Genomic DNA, 7,829 nt, shown 5'->3' on the forward strand with positions numbered 1-7,829 from the left:
AAGTAAAGTCGTTGATAGTAAGGTTCATACTAGATTTGGATTACTGCGCAGAAATAGATTTCTTTGCTGTCACGAATCTGGGCAAAATTCTCTGTAGGTAACTCAGAAAATTATGCCATTTTACGTGAGTTATCCACAGATATGTACGCAACTTTCATTAAATTTGAGCATTTTCATTTGAGCAATTCTGGTGCCTCAATAAAATTCGTCTTTACGAACTGTTCTATTTTGACAGATTCTGCCTTTTATTTCGCATTGCTTGTTTTGATATGTTCGATGGATTTTTCGATTCCATTGACTTTCAGTAGCTTTGTGCAATGTCCACAAGTGTTAAGAATGATTATGTCACCTCTGAACATATATATTTTGATTGTGCACTAACCCTCTAATGAGTTGTTTTGAGTTTGGTGTGGAGGAAGTTTTCAAGGATCAAGAGAGGGAGATGATACAATATGATCAAGGAGAGTAAAAGCTCTAAGCTTGGGGATGCCCCGGTGGTTCACCCCTGCATATATCAAGAAGACTCAAGCGTCTAAGCTTGGGGATGCCCAAGGCATCCCCTTCTTCATCGACAACATTATCAGGTTCCTCCCCTGAAACTATATTTTTATTCTGTCACATCTTATGTACTTTGCTTGGAGCGTTGGTTTGTTTTTGTTTTTGTTTTGTTTGAATAAAATGGATCCTAGCATTCTTTGTGTGGGAGAGAGACACGCTCCGCTGTTGCATATGGACAAATATGTCCTTAGGCTTTACTCATAATATTCATGGCGAAAGTTTCTTCTTCGTTAAATTGTTATATGGTTGGAATTGGAAAATGATACATGTAGTAATTGCTAAAATGTCTTGGATAATGTGATACTTGGCAATTGTTGTGCTCATGTTTAAGCTCTTGCATCATATGATTTGCACCTATTAATGAAGAAATACATAGAGCATGCTAAAATTTGGTTTGCATAATTGGTCTCTCTAAGGTCTAGATAATTTCTAGTATTGAGTTTGAACAACAAGGAAGACGGTGTAGAGTCTTATAATATTTACAATATGTCTTTTATGTGAGTTTTGCTGCACTGGTTCATCCTTGTGTTTGTTTCAAATAACCTTGTGTGGTGACCCGGCATACCACTGCATGGTGTAGTATGCAAGTCTGATATAACTCCAATGAAACAACGTTCCACTAGTATTATATCGCTCAGAGTGGTACAACAGAAACATATGCGGGTCCAAGGCATGTCTATAGAATTACAACACTGACTCTATTACATAAGATCAGCACAGCCTCCTACTTTACAATGAGGTAAAACTGCAGATAACTCCAGAAGAACGACTCGTAGTCTAATCCTATCACGAACTCTATTTGTAGAGTATTTAACTAGCTATAGAGGCTAATAATAGATTCTATCTAAATAGGAGCTAGGTTTAGGAAGCTAGTTCCCTTCTATGGCTAAACTAGGTTTTCTCCTTGATGGATGTGGCATCTGACTCCTCTGACAGGGTCCTGTATCTTGAAGTAGTTGTTGACTCCTCGGTCTTCGAGTTGCACTGTAGATCCTCCTTCAATGCCTCCATATCTAAGCAGGGGATTTAAGAGTGGGATGAGTACGAGCGTACTCAACAAGTTCATTATAGGAAAGAGGTGTTTAATGCACTAGCTACAACATTAGACCAGAAAGTCTAATACCAATGCAAGTTTTCATAACCATTTCTTCAAAAGGTTGCTTTTATTCAAAAGAACTATGTCCGTCAGCCTTCACCGGTTTACTAGAACTTCATGGAGCTCCTTTCCGGCCGCGTTCGCAGTTCCATATCCCGGAACAGGGAGTGACAGGTCACGGTTCTTTACACTCTGCAGAGGTGTGTTGCTTTACCCATAAGAGATCTTAACCTTGGTGCCAACCGGGAATGACCCGTCCACACTTCCTATGGTGTGAGGCCCGGTATAAGGTCTAGCCAATCATGTTCCTCCGCTACCTCGAACACCCACCCTTTGTTGCATACTCCAACCCTGGGTCCACGCCAGCCCCATTATTCCCATAGATTTCAGGGTGGACTCCGACCACGACGTCAATGCAGGGCTCTACCATACATTCCTACGCCGGCAGATGCAACCCATCATAGACCTCATTACCGTTGGGACTTCTACGGGTTCCCACCCCTGCATCAAGTCTCGCAAGATCATGAGCACCCGGTAATGAGCATCCGTTGATGAACGAGAGGTGGAAACACTTTTGACTACTTCGTCCCACTCCGGATCTTATGGTTAACACGGGTATTACGGCACAAGAAACACTGGCGACATTTGTTGTTTAATCCTAGATGGATATAACCCTTGCAATGGAACCTCCACCATATCAACACAATCCATGGTTCCATTGCCCACCACATAGTCATATTCATAGTTATGAAAGTAGTGGTTTTGATTTTTATGCAATAGTGATAACCATAATACTTTGCAAGTAATTTGATAGAAATACTCAAATGACATGAGCAAGTGATGAACTTGCCTTTCTTGACTGCAAGATTATGCAGACAAAGTCTTCGATACGCAGTAACTCCAAATTCTGAAATAGCATCATCGTCCGGTAAGGACGATGTTTAAAAGATTGGCAAGGATGCAGTAGTGCATAAGTATGAGATGCAATCGTTCTAAGCGTGACCTAACCCCGATGATTTAGGATCAGTGAGTTGTAATGATTGGTTCAGGGTGTGTTGCACTTTTAGAGTGATTCACAAACAAGGTTCTTATTCAGGTGTGATTACTTGGGATTATAAACAAGTAGATAATAAGGCATAGTAATCAATTGGGCACACGAAGAATGATAATTGGCATAATGTTAACAAGTAAAGAACAGTAGTCAGTTTTAGTACTATATGGCATGGTTAATGATTGATTACCATATACTTTAAAAGAATAACTTTTGAAGAACATGTACTTTGATAAAGAACAAGTATGATAATTAGATTGGTGAGGTTCTATGGTTGACTAGGGTTTCATCTAGTTTCTGAAGTTAGTATTAGATGGATCACAACCTAGTTGGATTCATCAGCTACTAGGCTTGTATTGTTGAATTAAGCCTAAACATCTAGTTACCAATAGTTGTTATCAAGGTGGTATACCTTGTTGGTGATAGTTGGCTAGGGTTTATAGGTCCTTATAAGCAGGGTTGATGATGATTCTTTCTTTACTTCAAAAGAATAACTTTTGAAGAACATACTTCTTAATTAATAAGAAGTATTACAATTAAGGTTGAGGTTGTCTAGGTTTTGTTATTGGATTCACTAAGTAAGGAATGGTGGTTTCCTAGATAGGATGTTTAATAATTATCTCACACTAATAGGGTTTAGTGTGTGTGGGATATGATGTCAATATTAGCATGGTTGCTAATGGAGTTCATCACAATGATGTGATGCCAAATATGGATAATTAAGGTTGTTGCCTCTAAAGATAGGAACTATGGTTGGTTCTATTTGATCATCTAGGTTTGATTAAGATGAATACATGGGATACTAATTTAGTAATGATGGTTGCTACATTTTATGTGATCAAGGTAAACATTTAGAAGCTACTATGGTTCTATGAATGAAATCAAAATATCATGATCACATATTCTAACCTAGGGTTTAGGTTAGAAGCAAACTGGGATTCATATGAATTAATGGAGCTAGGGTTTGGTGCATAATTGAATTAGGGTTTTAGTATCCCACATAAAATTATGGGTTTGTGTTCTTAATTCAATATGGAACTTAGGGTTTCCTAATTGTCAATTAGTTCTTGGATTAATAACTTCATTTGAAAAGTTGAAGTTATTAATAACTTTGAAATAAGAATAATATTGAATTTGGCATTTTAATATTTTTAAATAATTAATAATTAAGATAATAATTTTTTTTGACACAAATACAGTAGGGAAAGGCTCCCTACTGTGTCATTTTCTATTAATATAAATGGAGTATTTACAATGAGTCTATCATGGAGATAATCTTATTACACACTCATAGAGTATCTAGCCAAGATTGCATTCCTTCTCTAAGACTAGGCTTAGCTCTATGCATTGTAAGGATAAAACTGGCCTTAAATCTAGCCACACATGTTTGGACATTTGGATATTTTGCATTAAAGATAGCATCATTCCTCTGATCCCAAATGCTCCAACAACCTGTAATCATTATTTCCATGAGAAAACCCAGGGACAATCTTTGTTGTGCTTCATCAATCATCTGAAATAGGGTCATATCTACATTCCATTCCAATCCAAGTGCCCACCAAAAGCTTTGACTGAATGTGCATTCAAAGAATAGATGCATAATGGTTTCTTCTAGACAAGATTCACAGAGAATACAATCAGAGAATTCCACATAAAAATTCTTGTGTTTCATCATGTCCTTAGTATTAAGTCTGCCATTTAATAACAGCCAGAAGAAAAATTTATGTCTAGGAATAGTTAAGATAATAATTAATTAGGGTTTAAATCCTTCTGATAATAATTTAATAAGTTAATAGTAAAGGAAAATTAATTTTAATGTTTTCCTTATTTAATTTCTGGTTTTTATTTATTTTATACCTTTTTCCTAAATATTGAATTTTAACTGAATTTAGAATTAAAATAAAAGGCTTAATTAACAATTATTAAATAATTGAATTTTTATTAAAAATAAAAATTCCATATTATATTTTTATTGGATAGAGTTTACTTTTCTACGAATTTTGATATATTATTTGTATGTTTCTGAGTTGAAATGAATTTTCTATGTATTTATAAAGTTGCAGATATTTTCTGGAATTATGTAATAATCTAAAACATTAAGAGTACCGGTTGGGTTGTTACCCCTAGGGACAGACAGGTGGGCCTCGGTCCACGTCGGCTGCCACGCGGACGGAGACCGAGTCAAAGAGGTAACAGGCCCACGGCCACGTTGGCCTTGCCGGCGGCTCAACGCCGGCGGCCAGTCGGAGGCGGCGCCGCCGTTTTAGGGACTCCCGGGATGCGGTTCTAGGCGTTTCAGAGCCTCCTCTACACGCTGAGGCTAACGGCGGTGATGGTTTTTCGTAGGGATCACCGGAGCTAGCTCCGGTGAGCACTTCTGCGGCGGCGTGAGTCCGGCGAGTTTCAATCTAATGCTAGGATCGTCTATTTAGTGCAATAGGGGGTGCAAAAGAAGCGCAGACTCACCACCAGGTGGATAGGATGCTCGAGGAAGGTGGGGGTGGTCGGAGTTGAGCTCGGGGACATGAATTCCGGCGGGCTCCGACGAAAGGGAACGGGCAAATTCTCCCGTTTGAGCACGCTGTTTCTCGATTCCTTGTGGGGGATGGGCAAGAAGAGCACGGCGGTGACGATGGTGTGCTCATCTTGGCTTGGGAAGGCCTCCATCACCGGCGGTGATGGTAACCTGCGGAGACCGTGTGTCGGTATGGGGGGGAAAATGGAGCAGAGGAGGAAGAAAGTTGGGGCTAGGGTTCATCCAGGGGATTTTATACGGCGACGGAACAAGCCTCGTCACGCCGTCAGTTGAGGAGAGGGCGCCAGCGCGAGGGAGAAGCTGGCCATGGCGTCTCGCTGGCCTCCAGGCGTGAAGAAGGGATGAGGACGAGCTCTTTTTATTTTTTTTCTGTCGAAGGGGTACGTGAGATGGTGTTGGGCTGTGCTGGCCTGGTGATGGTGGGCTGCTTCTGGACATCCCTTGCTGGGCTGATGCGGCAGGTAAGGTCCAGGTAGGCCTTCTTCCCTTATTTCTTTTATTCATTTTCTGTTTTATTCCTTGTTTTGAATTCTGGTTTTAATTCAAATTTTAATTGCAAGTTTCTTACTTTGTTATTTCCATTAAGTTGTATAGCAGTGATTGTTAAACCATTCTTTCCTTTTGGAACAAGTATTTATATTTGAATTATATTACATACTTGTGTTTTATTCAAAATGGCAAATGAGCATGAATTTATATCCTCATTTTATTTTTATGTTTTTCTTGTGTATCAATCTGTTTGAAGTATTAGAGTTGATACTTTGAACTCAATTTATTTCAGAGATTGATATTAGGGCTTGGTTTCTATTTGAGGATTTTGTCACTAGCATATGATTTTATGTGAGCACATATTTATTAGAGTTTTATCATTTCTAGTATAACCCCTTTGTTAAGGTTAATACTATCACTACATTTGAAAGTATCTCAGTAGGGATTGTTTCCATCATGGTTTATCTTGTTTACAAAGATAAATGGTTGATCACTACACATATGGTTTAATTATAGGACTTAGCATTAGGTGGCTCTTATGTTTTATAATTGAAACATTGGATTTAATCAATGAACCATCATGGTTCAAATGCTATTTACCTAATGACACATGGGTTGAATCTTAATGGTGATTTAGGTTTTATTTGTGATCACCCAAGTGATACTCAAACTAGGTTTGAGATTTAATTCTAGGGTGTAGAGATGAGATGACACCATATTGCATGTGATAGGGTTTAATCTCCCCTAACCATGATAAGGTGGTTACTTGCTTAATATTTCATGTGCTTCTCTAATTACTAAGGATTTGGGAATTGGTTTTATCTTCTACCAATTAAATTCTATTAGTATTCTCAATTATACCATTAAAGTAACTACATTAGTTATAGTTCTTTTTATAGTTAACTTTGGTCATATGGATGGATGGTTTCTCGCCATTTAGAGTAGAGAGTTTGACTCTAAAGGTTTTCTTGTGGTTCTTAAATGAAGAATAGGTGGAATGTAGTTGTGGTAGAATTCTACTTATGATCACTAAGTGGTTCACAAGTTAAGGTTGGGATGTAAGCCTAGGGTTGCTTCCTAGTTACCTCCCTATGATTTCATGTGATGAATGATATCTACTTATCCTATTAGGGTTTAACTTATCCTCACATATCTCAAGGGCATGATCATGGTTTAGGCATGATCAACTTGTTCTTAATATCTTTACCTCAAGTTCTTAGGGTTTATGATCATTACTCAATTTATAATAATCAAGGTTTGGCTTCCTAAGGTATCCCTCCTGAGTTAAGTTTCTTACTTCTAAGATCAAGTATTGTCTTGATTAACTAAGGTATAATATCTCTCTTATAGTTTCTTGGGTGAACATGGCTGTGGTTATTTCAATAGGTTATATCCCGGGAAAATGCCTGAGATATTCTGTTAGGGTTCTACTTAGACAATGTTGATATTATCATCTGGGTATATGGATAGTTCTTTCCTTCAAACTCAAGTGTTGCATCAACTAACTTGAGTGTAGTACCAAAGCTTGAGCTCTCTCTCATATAGGGATGGTGATTCTAGGGTTTATGGGGTATTCACAATATCTCATTAGGTATTTAGTCTAAAACTCCACTTGGCTATCTTGGTTGAATTAATCTCCTCCTTTCCTTATCAATCCATGGATATAGTCTTATTCCATGTGATATTAGGTTGTCTCACCACTCCAAGATGAAATGGTTATTCTCCTAATACTTTAATTCAAGTGTTGTCCTTTATTCTTATTTAGGTAAAGTTGGGATTAGTATGAATGGTCTCTCTCATTTGGGAAGGACTTCAACACTAACCTAAGTTTAGGCTCCATAGAGAATGATGTGATCATCAATATCTAGGTTTAACATAATTGGGTTCTCTCTCTAGGGATGGTCTGGAATAATATCGTAGGGTTTCTCTTGAAGATAATGATTTGAATACTTGGATGTATATCCAAGGTTTAGCTCAAGGTTTGTTATTGCTTCTCTAATAATTATAGTAGAACTCTCACCTTTCTAGGTTTGGGTATAACTATTTTGAATAGAGAAGAATTATATTTCTTGAGTTTATCTCCTTGTTATGTTTCCAAG

This window comes from Lolium perenne, chromosome 4 (assembly GCF_019359855.2).
Source record: "Lolium perenne isolate Kyuss_39 chromosome 4, Kyuss_2.0, whole genome shotgun sequence".
NCBI classification, from domain to species: Eukaryota; Viridiplantae; Streptophyta; class Magnoliopsida; order Poales; family Poaceae; genus Lolium; species Lolium perenne.